The sequence below is a fragment of the Dermacentor variabilis genome, chromosome 2 (assembly GCF_050947875.1).
Source record: "Dermacentor variabilis isolate Ectoservices chromosome 2, ASM5094787v1, whole genome shotgun sequence".
NCBI lineage: Eukaryota > Metazoa > Arthropoda > Arachnida > Ixodida > Ixodidae > Dermacentor > Dermacentor variabilis.
This window is the reverse complement of record NC_134569.1, coordinates 81903531-81917398: the sequence shown is the minus strand read 5'-3', so window position 1 is coordinate 81917398 and position 13868 is coordinate 81903531. Positions and strand designations below refer to the sequence as shown.

Here is a 13868-nt window from a genome sequence, read left to right as displayed (position 1 = left end):
TTGGCTCTGTGCCGCCGTGCGAATCCCAGCATGACGGAAGCCGAACGCATTCGTCACATCTTAAAAGGCATTGGGTCTGTCACGTTCAGCGCCTTAATCGTGCAAAATCCGGCTTCTCTCCAAGACATCACTTCCACGTGTCAACGCCTAGACGAGCTGCAGTCTATTCGTCTTCCACATGACAGCAGCGATCCTCAGTTTCCCCATTCTCCAGATCTACGTGCTCTTATCCGCACCATCATCCGCGAAGAGCTTCAACTACAAGACCTAAGGCGTCCACCTGCTGCCTGCGCCCCTACCCCCACCTTCGACTTGTGCGAGGTCGTAAAGCAAGAGTTGACAGCAATGACTACACCCACGACGTATCTTGCTCCGGTAGCGCGCCCCACACCTACCTACGCGGATGTTGCTTCGCTAGCCACACCTACCGTGACCTCCGCGCCTACTGACGTCCGTGCCTATGACCATTTGGCTTCGATGGGAACCACAGCACTTGCTGCGGCATTCTACCCTCAGTGGCGTTCACCTCGTCCTGTTTGTTTTTACTGTGGTATACGCGCCCATATATCTCGCTTCTGCCGCCGTCGCCAGCAGGATGAAATACGAGGCTATGCAGAGCACGAGAGAGACCGCACACGCCTACCAGACGCCTACTATCCCGCATCGTACTCGTTCCCTCAACACCGTTCTCCGTCTGCTCCAGCTGCTCCCAATCTGCCTCATAGTTCCCGTTCGGCCAGACGTCGTTCTCCATCGCCTTACCGGCGCTCTACATCGCCGCTTCGCCCCACTTCCCATCTTGTCGACCAGCACTCGGAAAACTAACTGTTGCAGTTTTTGGAGGGGAAACTGCTTCTTATCGGTTTTCAAAAATTCCTCCTGTTCGCCCGGCTAACATGCTTTCTGTAACTGTCGAAGGTGTTCCCGCGTCAGCTCTCACCGATACCAGTGCCGCCATTTCTGTTCTTCGTAGTGATCTGTGTTTCCGGCTCCGGAAAGTCAAAACGCCTTATCTTGGACCTATTTTGCGTGGTGCCAATAAGCATTCATTCACCCCGACGGACAGTGTACTGCTCGTGTTCTCATCGACGGCATACGCCACCATATTGAGTTTCTCATCCTTCCAACATGTATCCGTGAACTTATACTGGTTTGGGACTTCCTACATACTGCTTCAGCCGTCATTTCATGTAGAGAGGAAGTTGTCCACATCACGGATACAGCGCTTGCACCTGTTACGGACTCTTCCCTTTCATGCGTGAACTTGACCATCGCTGCAGACTGCTTCCTGTGTCCTGGTCACGAATACGTTGTAGCCGTAACATTCAGTCAGATCGCCGACGGAGACGCGCTAGTCGCCCCTTCTTCCCGCTGTACTTCTCGCGGAATTCTCATTGCCACCTGTTTCGTCCGGTTTTCACGTGGCTGTGCCCTTCTGTCTCCGTGCAACACGACCCCAAACCCAGTGATGCTGCCCAAAGGGATGATTGTGGCAACCCTCGCTGACACTCAACCTATCTCTATAGTTACGCTTTGCCCTTCCTCATCGCCAGCACCAACCTCAGGTTTGGATTCTTCTTTCCCTCCTCCAGCCATTCTTGGTTCTGACCTAACAGCCGCGCAGACCGAAGCCTTACTGGTGGTCTTGGCAAAGCACAAAGCCTGTTTCGATAGCTGTTCCCCTGTGTTGAGCCAAACTTCTGCGGCTACACACCGCATCGAAACAGATGGTTCCGCTATAATACGACGACGCCCCTATCGTGTATCGCGTCCGAACGCAAGATAATTGAACAACAGGTTGCTGACATGCTTGCGCGGAAGATAATACGATCATCATCTATAGTCCATGGGCTTCTCCCGTGGTTCTGGTAAAGAAAGAAGATGGCTCCGTTCGCTTTTGCGTCGATTATCGAGCGCTCAATAAGATCACACGCAAGGACGTATATTCAATACCTCGAATTGACGGCGCTTTGGACACACTACAAGGGGCGGAGTATTTCTCCAGCATTGATCTTCGATCAGGATATTGGCAAATTCCGATGAACGAGACTGACAAAGAAAAGACCGCATTCGCTACACCAGACGGACTTTATGAATTTAACGTGATGCCTTTTGGCCTTTGTAACGCTCCTGCCACATTTGAGCGCATGATAGACAACGTACTTCGTGGTCTTAAATGGCAGACCTGCCTTTGTTATCTGGACGATATTGTCATCTTTTCGTCTGACTTCAGCCAGCATCTTCATCGATTAGGCGAAGTTCTCAAGTGCCTTGCAAATGCTGGTCTCCAGATCAATACAAAAAATGCAAATTTGCAAGCAAGAGCATAAAAGTATTGGGCCACGTCGTCTCAAAAGATGGCATCCAGCCAGACCCCGAAAAGATTAGTGCTATTCTTCAGTTTCCTCGCCCCCAGCAACAGAAAGATCTACGCAGTTTTCTTGGGTTGGCGTCATATTTTCGTGGATTTATACGCAACTTCGCTGCAATAGCAGCTCCCCTACACAAGCTACTGGTTACCGGTGCCTCTTTCACATAGACTAGCGACTGCGAGTCGGCTTTTCATGCTCTTAAGCGACATCTTACTTCCGGACCAGTGCTTCACCACTACGATAATCGAGCCCTCACCATACACCATACTGACGCAAGCGCACAAGGTATTGGCGCAGTACTTCTGCAACGTAATGCAGCCTCTAAAGAGCAAGTCATATCATATGCCAGCCGAACACTTTCTCCAGCTGAGCGGAACTACACCATTACAGAGCAAGAGTGCCTTGCTATCATTTGGTCGATTCAGAAATTTCGCCCATACCTCTGCGGCCGCCACTTCACCATCGCCACCGACCATCATGCTGTGCGTTGGCTGTCATTAATGAAAAACATGTCAGGACACTTAGGACGCTGGATACACCGCTTGCAGGAATATGTCTTTACAATAACGTACAAGTCTGTAAAAAGCCATCATGATGCAGACGCATTGTCTCGCTGCCCACTCTCGCTCTTCCCGGTAACGCGCCGTCGTCTTCCGCACCACGTCGTTCCGATGCTACGCCTGCCTCACACCAGCTCTCGATAACACCCCTGGACCAAGTTACACTTTCATCACGGTCTGATTTCGTGTCGCTTCAGCGGGCCGACTCCTACTGTCAAGCTCTCATGGATCGCCTTAGTGGGTTCACCGAACCACCCAACAGCCGCTTGCGACGCCAACTTCGACAATTCCGCCTTCAAGATGGCGTGCTACATCGCTACGTTTACCACCGAACAGGTCCCAGTTCTACCTCGCTGCCTTCGCCTGCGGGTATTAGAGGCACTTCACGACGACGTATCGGCTGGCCACTTAGGCTTCCACAAGACTTACGACCGCATCAAGACCCGCTGCTTCTGGCCTGGCCTATCCAAAACGGTGGCCAAATACATTGCCTCTTGTGCGTCATGTCAGCACCGCGAACGCTCGACATCGCCTCCTGCCGGTTTATTACAACCTCTCCCTTTCCCAGACGCACCTTTTGAATTTGTTGGTATTGATTTGTATGGTTTCTTGCCGTTGACACCCTCCGGTCACCGTTGGATTGTGACCTCGGTTGACCATTTAACAAGGTATGCCGAGACTGCCCCTCTGCGATCCGGTACCGCTTCTGAAGTCGCCGACTTTTTCTTGCGCTCCATCCTCTTGCGCCACGGGGCTCCTCGCGTTCTTTTCAGTGACCGTGGCAAGGCGTTCATTTCCCAAGTCCCCGAGGAAGTTCTTCGGGCCGCTAATACCGTCCACAAATCTACTCTACCTATCATCCGCAAACCAACGGCCTTCCACCGTACGCTGTCTGACATGATTTCCATGTACATCCATCCTGACCCCACTGACTGGGATAAAAATCTTCCTTTTGTGACATTCGCATATAATACTGCTATTCAACGGACTACCGGCTACAGCCCTTTCTTCCTTGTATATGGACGATCTCCTTCCACCATATTCGACAGAGAATTATTTTTAGCACCTTCTTCGCCTAACGCGTCGCTTCTAGAAGATTTTGCTGCCCGAATCGCACATTGCCGTCAAATCGCCCGGGAAAGCAAGGAAGCTACCCAAGCCGAGCGCAAACGTCACTGCGACAACAAACGCCGTGAAGTACGTTTTCACCCTGGAGACCAAATCCTGCTTTGGACTCCAGTCCGCCTTCCAGGCCTCTGTGAGAAGTTCCTTCAACGCCACATTGGCCCATACACCGTTGTGCAGCAAACATCTGCAGTGAACTATCTCCTCCGCCCAGTACACTCCTTCACTGACCGGCACCGCCGGAATGCCGAAATTGTTCATGTCTCGCGGATGAAGCCCTTCAGTGCCCGTTTAGATAACCTCTAATCTGCGGCCAGGCTGGCCGCTTCCGTGACGGGGGAAAGTTAGTGTAAGCACTATTAACGTGCTTCGCCGTTTCCATTTGTACATAGCCATCATCATCTTCCCTGTTCTTCGACTTCTTCGCGCATGAGCTAGGGAGTTGCTTTTCTTGGAATAAACAGCGCTGGATAACTTGATCGGTATCATATATATATATATATATATATATATATATATAGTTTGTCATTTATTACTATAAAATATGCGTTATTGTGTTGTATGTTCTAGTATGTGTTGCATAGTACGTCCTTTCTCGATCAGTGTTATAGGGTAGTAAACCGGACATGCGGTTTCCCTCCCTACCTTTCCTTACTGCTTTTCATCCTCCTCATCATCCATAGGGACACTGGTTCATTCGAACTGAATGAACTGATGCTGATAACTTAGTATATTTCTATGATCAGTGATCATTCTCCTCTACTTTCCTATTTTCCCATTGCCGTTAACCCCAGAGGGGAATAGCAGGCCAGACACATGCTCCTCCGGCTAACCTTCCCGCTTCTCCTCTCATTAAATACTCGTTTCTCTTTCTCTTTCTGTCTAGGTGAATGCGATGACAAATGAAGGATTGGCACACATTCCATAGGCGGGGAAGGCGTGATTTGCTCTGGAAGGTAAGTCTGTTAGGCTTCCCACGTCAGGCAAAAATAAAAGAACTGAAAAGGAAACATAGCTTGGCGGAAAGGAAAAAAGGCTGGAAGGAAATTATGTGGAGTGAGTTTTCGGCACAAGTTGAAAAACAGAGAAACATGAAATGAAAACCGAAGCAAATGTTTTAATCCTCTTTCGCTGTTCCCCGGAGACCTTAATCTTTGAATGCTAGGAACAAATCCAGGGAGATCACAGGGAAGAAATAGAGAGAGGCGTTTGGAGAGAATACACGGTTAACAAGGTTTTTGAAGAAGCGAAAATAAAAAAAAAATCATTACGAGGAAATGAATGAGATAACAAAAAAACAACTTGAAAAGAAACTTATCGAATGACAAAATAACACAGCTAATTATAAAACAATGGTTGCTACTAGAAATGAACCTGGCGTTTTCGCTTAATGCGGCTTCCCAGCAGCACGTGAGCACAAAACAGCTGGTAACAAGAATACAATTGGACCAAATTCACAAAGTTTTCTTTTTTTTCGTGAGAAAATTTTTCTGATTAGTTGGCCACCTTAATTTTGCCCGCTGAGATGTGTTTCCAGGAATCAACATTCCCAACTCCCAAAGGTTATATTGGGAAGGAAACTGCAGGGAAAAAAGTGAAGGATTGGTCTCTGGCAAGGAAGTTATTTATTCCGCTTCCTTGTGCGAAAGCTGCGTAAGCGCTTCGTTAAGTGCGCCCACTTTTCCCTCGTTACTTCTTTTCGTTCTTTGCCTGTCCCTCTCGATTACAACCAGTGTTATAATTACCACACCCTCGCCTTGCATGCACTGAAGTTTAAGCGATGGCTTTTTTCTTGTACCTCTTATGTGAACCCATTACCTGAATACTGTGCGTCTGTTTATTACCCCATTTGTAAGAGAGTTTAGGAATAACTTCGAGCAGATGAGCCATCCACGTAACTTAATCATATGTGCCACGGTACACCACCAGTCTTAAAAAGAAAGGCATATTATCATACGAGCACGATAGAATGGAAGGAATTAAAAGCGAGGCGTGCACAATGGCAGATGCACGTACAGGCGAAGAATGCGTAAGTGCGCCTTCCCTAAGGAAACTTGTCTGATGCAGGGAAAGGCACGAAACTAACTACTTATCATACTAGTGACTGCGCTTGGAGAATGTAGGAGGAACGTGCATGTGTAATGAAACTTGTACTTTTTGTGTGAAAGCATTATATATCTCATGAAGCGGAGAAGCGGGCGTTGTGGGAAACGAGTGGTACCAAAAATCATCATTACATTGCGTGACGTCAACAGCGTCTCGTATGATGTCAGTAGTAATACAGAAGGTAATATATAGTCTAACAACGTTAATTATTAGTAATTATGAGTATGTAAAATTATGTAAAATGAATTGATGACAAAAAGCATGTGCTCGCCAAGGATTAAAAATAAAGTAAAAAAAAAAAAACGTGACGTTGCTGGCCTCGTACGGCTCCCTTGATCACAATGAAGATGTGAGCATGGGCGCGCGACTATTTATGGGTGAGGTGGCGCAGCGCGCGGGTGTATATTTCGGGAATATTACCCCGCGTCTTGTTTACTGCGTGTTCAGTTAATTGAATGTTGTACGACTGTAAAAGCAAACGGGCAGATAAGCGCTTCTCTGTTGCGATGATGGTTGCCGAGTCCCAGTCTGTGCTGTGTCCGGTTAGTTCGCGGTGTTCTGCCAGGGCGTTCACGATTTTGCGGCCTTTGGTGGTGTAATTCATGTGTTGCTTCAAGCGGCGTTAAAAACTTCCGCTCTCGCCAACGTACGACATGTCACACTCCTTGCATGGTACCTTGTAGATCACTTCCGGGTAGTCCGTGTGCTTCAAAGGGTCTTTTGCGCAAACCAGCTGTTGGCCAAGTTTTCGGGAAGGCACGTAGGGCGAATTAAGGTGAATTACAGTGAATTAAAGTCAGAACAAGTTAGAGTAAAGTGACAAAGGGGACTAAAGTTACTGAAGGTGAATTAAGCTGGACTAAGCCTGGTACAAATTAGAGCAAGAGGAATTAAGGCGAATTAAAGTTGATTAAGGTGGATTAAAGTTGTTACAAATTATAACATTGTGAATTAAGGTGGATTAAGGTAGAGTTGAGAAGGACACGGGACAATGACGTCACGAATCATAGTGACCTGATAACTCACAGTGAAATTGATTCCGAGATGTTCATGTAGCGCGTCACGTCACGTGTGACGTCATGAACGCGACATGTCAGAATGCTTTCGTATTCACATCGCGTAAGGAAACTTATGTGACTATCAATTTTATTTTTCTTTCTGCTGATCATTTAGTTAACACGTGTGTATAAAGATTGGAAGTGGTTGAAAATCAGATTGTTTGAATACAAATAGAATATGAATAGTAAGCATCGAATACTGAACCGAATATCAACATTGAATTCACGCGCATATATTTACAGCAGGAATATTTATTTTAGTGTAATTAGGTACTGACTAGGGCAAAAATTAAGCTAGCTATAAGAGCAAAAGATCAGTTCCAAATACAATATCACTCATTTTCAAAAAAAAAAAAAGAAAGCTGTACGCGTTGCTTCTCGATAACTTTAGAGCCTGGTAGCGAGCAAGCTTTCAAAGAAAGAATGGTTGCTGTATGACTTGCTTTCCGAAAACGCTAAGAAGTAGTTGCCGAATAAAGATGAGAAATTGCGGAAAAAGTAAAAAAAAATATATTCTGAAGGAATTTTGTGACGTAGTAACATATAGAAGGGACCGTTGTAAGGAAAATATTATAAGTTGCAGCGGGAAAGTTAAAACTGTTGCATGACGAAATCGTCCAAATCTATAGATAAGAGACTCCGACCAAAAAATTACACGTTGGCATGAAGGCTTCCTCTTGAAAATTGAGAAGAATGCTTGCATTACCCATTTTGTTTCTTATTGCTTTGGAAACTTTTGTCGTTTTCTCACTCCTGATACTATGAGGTACTTCGTTTTGCAGACGGAGAGCAGCAACCGGACTTTAACATTCAGTTGCTGCGAAATAATTTGTCAGTTTTGAACACTCGCCGAATTGTTCTCATAATGCAAGAAAGAGAAGTGGGCAACGCTACTCTTTTCTTGTGTCCGTGCCTGCAAGCCTTACCCCCTTTTTTGCATTATGAGTCCTTACCAACTAGCTCAGCTTTCTGTCGTTAGAATTGTTCTCTTTGAAACCTGAATGGTAATAGTTTTGTGTCGTATTCAAATGGTATTAAAAAGCTCGAATATTCGCAACCTAGGCATAAACGAATCGTCAGATATAAACAGTTGTTAGTTAGAGCTTTGTGTGGTGTGTTCTCCGTCTCGTTTCTCGTTGGTTCCTGGGCAAGACAGCGTGTTTAGCTAACGCAATGATAACCATCTGGACTCCAATGTTGGCTCTGCTGGAATAAAAAATGAACATTTAACGGCAAAAGTAAACACGCAGGAAAAGCACTAACAAGACGAATGAAATGCGTGTTATGTATTCTAATAGGATTTGCATTCTTTTCTACTTTCCATCCCGTACCTGCACGCAAGAGTGCATTAATCCAGGGTTGAACACGAAAGTTACGTTAGTATCGAATACTTTTATATCTGCAAAAAACTGATTTACTTCAGTTTTTGTAGTGTTACGTTCGCTCTCGCTTATTAATACGGAAGCCGACACAGAGACAAAAAAGCACTTACTACGACGGTTTGAAGCTAAAGCGTATCTCACCGCATGATAGATGTACTTCACAACTCGGCAGAGCAAAGATGGCAAAACAGATCGGGACCCCCTGATTTCAACATGGTTACTCTTCAACAAATAGTTACCTATGAACTATTCTGTTGCCTGCATAGTAAAGTCCGCCCGCATTCTGTTTCGCACACCGAAACTGACCCATGCATGATCCACCGGTGCGCACGTTGAGGCGTAAGAATACACGTTTTATAGGAGCAGTCAAAAATTGTAGTGGCGGAGAGGGCCAGCAGAAAAACGGATTATTTATATTGCGCCTTCTTGTTGCACGCTTAGCCCAGAAAAAGCGATTCGCAAATTGAATAACCTCCACTGCCGCGTCTCGCAACTGCAGTCCAGTAGCAGCAACTAATGTTTCCTTACTCTCCTGTTCTTTTATATATATATATATATATATATATATATATATATATATATATATATATATATATATATATATATATATATATATATATATATATATATATATATATATATATATATATATATATATATATATATATTTTCCATCCACAAGGTAGCGATGGTTCATATAGCGCCCGGACCTGGCCGGACAATGTTTGTCCTCGATGGTCGCCACTGTACACAACCTAAAGTGAAATAAATGGAACTTTGTTTATATACGGCCTGAGCGTGCGGAGGCAAGAATGCTGGCTCGATCTAACACATGCATGTTGGACGTATGGGTCATATATGCGTCCATTTATTCTAGCCACGTCCTAAGAGAAAAATATTAATGGAAGTGGCCACTCTGAATAAAGGAGACAAGCGTAGGCACACTTTTCAGGAGACGTGACGCGGAAGCGGCCTTCTTCCCTTCTGCCACCACACGGAAGCACTAAAGAAATTGTAAATGCGTATAAAAGGAAGTGAAATCACATTTATGCCGAGAGCAACGTTTGATGCAAAACACTCACACGCATATATATATATATATATATATATATATATATATATATATATATATATATATATATATATATATATATATATGCATGGAGGAGGAGGAGGAAAAGAAGGAAGGAAAGGAAAGGTAGGGAAGTCAGCCAGACGCATATCCGGTTTGCTACCCCACACAGGAAAAGAGGCTTAAGGGAAGAAAAGAAAGCAGAGGGAGGGAAGAAGGTATTATTACTGTGTATGTGTGAGGTTGTCCATAACTTCAAGCCTATAATCGGTCACTGAGGCCAGTCGATTTCACGAAACGTAGCAGTGCCCGCGTCACTTTGTAAGCCTGAGACGGGTGGGGCTATGTCCGAGAAACTTACCCCTATATTCAAAGATGCGCCTTGACTCGAACTTGGCTTGCGGCCGCCTCAAGTCGGCGCCAGCGCGCATCATAAACCTCCCTTGACTTGAAGCGCCTTCTCGCGGCGGACTACACTTGATCAAGTACGCGAAAATTTCCAGACAGGGCCAGCGTTACCTTAAGGTGGGCTTGACAGGTTGCGAAGCCATGGCGGCTTATAGGAGCGACGTCGCCAGAAGAATTAACGCGCACGAATTTGCGTGTAGAGCCTGTGATGTCGTCTTCGGTGATGCATTTTACATGCACACTGTGCCATGGCCATGGATGCGTGACAGATCGAACCCGATGGAGGTATACGACGTCGATGAGTTCATCACGCGCTATCGCTTCACGAAGCAAACATTTCGTGACCTGCTCGCCTTTCTGCGACTTGAAGCGAGCGGCGACAACCGAGGACTGCTGCTGACACCCATGCAGCAGCTGCTTGTGGCACTGAGATTTTACGGCGCCGGAACCTTTCAAATTGTGAACATTGACTTGGTTAATGGGTCCCAGCCCATGGTCTGTCGCACGGTGAAAAGAGTAACGCAAGGCTTCTTGCAAGGCCCCTTGTCCGAGCAGTTGTCCGCTTCCCGGATGCCTCACAGTTCTCAGGTGTGCTGCGAGATTTCTACGAGATCGCCCACTTCCCCGGGGTGACGGGCTGCATCGACGGCACACATGTACGCATCAAGAGTCCCGGAGGCGGTGACGCAGAAGCTTAACGCAACCGCAAACGAGTGTTTTCTGTTAACGTTCAGGTAAGCCCTTTCTCACAATCTGTAGGGATCGTAAGCGATTAGTTTTGCAGAAACGTAAAAGCAGCGGTAAATGTCCTAATCGTCACATTACAATTCTCGTATGCTGTTTTACGTAACTATGAGCACTATAATGTAAAACTATTCCAATATGTTCTTATTCTAATCTCCTGACGTCAAATTTGCGTAACTGTCGACGCAAGCATAGGGCGGTCACTCGCAGGGTTGTCTGAACAGATCAGTCAAGCGGTCTCCTCGATCATAGGAGGTCACTATTGTTTGCTCGAAAAACGAATAACATTGCTTATACACTGACCGGCTTGTCTTATCTAATTGGCTGACAATAGTCGAGGAGCACGCTCAAGTGGAGAGCGATTCGATTGGGCCGAGCCAGTGCACTGAAAATCGATAACCGGATGAAGAGTGTGGTGCCGGCGTCTGCGATTGGTCCGCTTTCCCTTACTTAGCTTGCGGTGGCTGGTCGAAAATTGCGGCGGCATGCAACCGAAGCTTAAGAATGACGCTAAAGCGGATCCTCAGCAAAGAAGAGTTGGCAGAACGAGATCGTAAACATGCCGAAAGCGATTGAAAACGTTACACGGCCACGCAGAAAGTTTTATTACACATAAATAAACCCATGCTCTTCGGCAGGTGCGAGTAGCCAGTGCCTCAGCGATAAGCGGCAGCCATATTTTATTCCTTTCGGAACAGGGCAGCCTGCGGCTATTCAGAGGAAAATTCAGTTTTGTTCGGCCTATTAGTGCATCTTTAACGCGTACACGTCACTATGACGCGGTGAGTTTTCGCGGTTTTGTGACGTCGCTTGAGTGGCAGGTGAAGTGGGTGCAGCCAGAAAGCTTTTGATCAATAAGCGAGGGCTAATGGCGTAAAGGAGTCCAATCAGAAATAATTACTTTTCTTTTGTTCGATCAAATCACGCATAATCAGTGTGTACACGTGAAATTAGATGGGGAGCTATCGCGGTATTCGTGACGTCACGTGGCACAAAGTTGAAGCGGGGGTGGTTCAAAAAGGTTTTTGACCAATCGCGGAGGTCTGACTGCAGAATTGGAATAGTTTTGCGTTATAGCGCCCAATGTGACGCGCGTCATATTCATTCACACGCTTTATTTCACGGAGAGACGGTACGAGTACCGCTTTTTAGTCGAATGAGTGGTCTCAACTGTTGCCCTTCAGGCCATTTACTTACGTAGCGCAAATGTGCGGCAAAAACGAACTTCACTTGCTGATCACGAAGCAATGTGTGTACGCGTGCACACATTTTTATTTGACAACGTAAGAAATGGGCTGTCACACTATTGTCCATCGTGACTACTACGAGCTGTGCAACAAATTCTGTATTTACATGTGCCACGGCAAAGACAGGGCGTATAATTATGGGCCATATGAAATTTTTAGTTGAAAATTTCTGTGAGATAGCCTTCAGTTGTTTTCAGATTTTTATCTTCCGTCTTGCTGGGAGGTAAAATGTAGTTACAGTTATTGCAACGGCAACATACTGTTCATGCACTCATACTCTAGTTTGTTTTGCAGGTGGTTGCCGGACCAATGCTGCAGTTCTTTAACGTTGTAGCGAGCTGACCGGGGTCTGTTCATGACAGTCGTATATTCGACAACTCTCGTCATACGTGTTATGTACGAACAGCACCGTGTGCCTGGTCTGCTGCTTGGGGACATGGGCTATGCCTGCTCTCCTTTCCTGATGACCCCCCTTGCTGAACCAGGTCCAGCCAACTCGCCAGAAGGCAGGCAAGCAATGCCTAATCTTTTCAGGGGTGTACATGATAGGTAGCACCTCTCTCCATAATAACATACTATGTTTTTGTAAAACTATGCGATACAGCTGAAGTGTGATATGGTGAGTAGCTGTAACGCATAAGCAACATGTTCCTCTGTTTTCTGCTGCTACACCAAGAGCACACAGATGGCATCGCCTATATAGCGCCAGATTGTTACAGCTCCGTTCAATATAGTGGTCGGTAATGAAATATGGCTGGGCAGAACGAATGTGAATCTAGCAATGTAATACATCTTTTGCAGGAAAGGGAATGTATTTGTAGCCATTCAATGTAGATCTGTGCTAACTACACAGAAGAAAAGCTTTGGCTGAAAATAATGTACAGCGTGTATTCGAAAACTGACTAATTGCATTGTATTGTCATTTTATCAGGTACAACAAGGCGCACATCAAGACCCGCAACTCTATAGAAAGAGCCTTTGGAGTCTGGAAAAGGCGCTTCCCCTGCTTAAACATGAAGCTGCAGCACAAGCCTCGTAATGCAGCTCGCATAATAACAGCTTACGCCTCCCTGCACAAAGTGGCCCTCCTACGAAGAGAGACCGGGCCACTCGGTCTCCATGTTCCCACCAGCCGATGCAGACATACAGGAAGAAATACTTGCCAAGAGCAGCTGCCGCCTGTTAATATTCTGGGGGACAATATACCTACCTGGCATGCGTGCACGGCAACTTCTTATCCAGAGAAGTTTCTCCTAAAGATTGCTGTTTAAAATCCACTTCAGTGTTTCTGAATAACAGGGGTGTGCGAACAGTGAATTTTGAGACCGAAGCGAATCTAAACAGTCCAGAATCGAATCGAATGGTTTTGGAATAATGAACAGGCATTACCAGCATTTATCTAAAGCAATTAATGTTCACATCCTAGTACAGTCAGGAAGGTCCTGTCATTACATAGCACATTATGAAGTTTTGTTTATTAAAAGCACAAACGGAGCATTACGAGCAGACAAGTATTTTCTTTACATGCGCAGAACTCTTTAGAGTCTGCGAATGTTCCTTGCATAGCTTGCAATGTAAAGCTACCTAAGCGATGTAGCCCGTTCTACTACGCGAGTTCTCATGTTTTATGTCTATACTATGGCCGACAGGTGAAAACTTACTGTGCTTTTGCTCCAATTTCGTTTAATTGGGGGCAGTAGACGGTTTGAAATATTCAAAAATGTTTCGAATATTCACACACCCCAACTGACTAGTTGGGTAATGGGTTTGGTGTTCTTTTTCTATGTGTCGTGT

General features: G+C 45.8%; 1 long non-coding RNA gene across 1 annotated transcript in view; it reads left to right on the top strand.

Annotated features, from left to right (window-relative positions):
• Positions 1-13868, top strand: part of LOC142570892 (uncharacterized) — a 67737-nt gene that overhangs the window by 15753 nt on the left and 38116 nt on the right. Inside the window, exon 2 of the long non-coding RNA XR_012825709.1 lies at positions 4944-5013. This is a non-coding gene — a long non-coding RNA (uncharacterized LOC142570892). The remainder of the gene's footprint in view (positions 1-4943; positions 5014-13868) is intronic.